Source organism: Gekko japonicus, unplaced genomic scaffold (assembly GCF_001447785.1).
Source record: "Gekko japonicus isolate JY-2015 unplaced genomic scaffold, Gekko_japonicus_V1.1 scaffold1949, whole genome shotgun sequence".
In the NCBI taxonomy this organism is placed as follows: domain Eukaryota; kingdom Metazoa; phylum Chordata; class Lepidosauria; order Squamata; family Gekkonidae; genus Gekko; species Gekko japonicus.
In genome coordinates, this window is record NW_015159773.1 from 330,526 (window position 1) to 331,192 (window position 667).

At 67.5% G+C, this 667-nt stretch overlaps 1 protein-coding gene across 1 annotated transcript in view; it reads right to left on the minus strand.

Moving 5' to 3' along the window:
- Nucleotides 1–661, minus strand: part of SYNDIG1 (synapse differentiation inducing 1) — a 47,428-nt gene extending 46,767 nt beyond the window's left edge. The window contains exon 1 of the mRNA XM_015406728.1: nt 609–661. The gene's annotated coding sequence lies outside the window, so the exon portion shown is untranslated. The remainder of the gene's footprint in view (nt 1–608) is intronic.
- Nucleotides 662–667: the final 6 nt, after the last annotated feature.

Here is a 667-nt window from a genome sequence, read left to right on the forward strand (position 1 = left end):
ACCAATTTTCAAAAATAAATGCATTTTAGGAAGAATGAAAAACACAAATAATCAAGAAACTCCCAGAGTATGGGGCCGGGTGCAGTTTGGTGCCCCTAAGGGCCATCCCGCTCTAGGCCATCGCCTAGTTCGCCTAGTGAGTGAGCCGGCCCTGGGTCTCCCCCAACGCCGCCAGCTAGCCTCCGACAGGGATTCTTTCGGGGTAGCCCCGGCCCGGGGCTCCCTTTCGGGACCGTGCGCCGCCGAGCTCTCTCTCCGCAGATGCCACCTCGGTGCGTGCATGCATGCATGCATATCTGCATGCATCCCTGCGCCGCTTGCAACTGCTGCTGCCGCATCTCCACCTGCACGTGGTCTGAACGCGGCAGGGTGGGCGCGGGGAAGGCCGGGGCTCCGCGGCGGTCGAGCCTCCGCCTGGCAGGATGCAGGTCCCGGGTGGGGTGGGGGGGGGTGTTCAACGGCAGCAGGAGCCCCCCCCCTCCCGCTCTAAGGCTCCGGCGCCCAGACGGGACGCCTTCACGTGCTGCTGCCAACCTGCCGAAGCTCCGGGCCGTGCAGCTCTCGCAGCCCCCGGGCCGCGCCCCTCCCTCCCTCCGCGCAGCCCTGACCTGCAAGCCGCTCCGAAGCGCCTTCCTCCGGCGGGACGCCGCTCCGCTCCCGGCCGGGG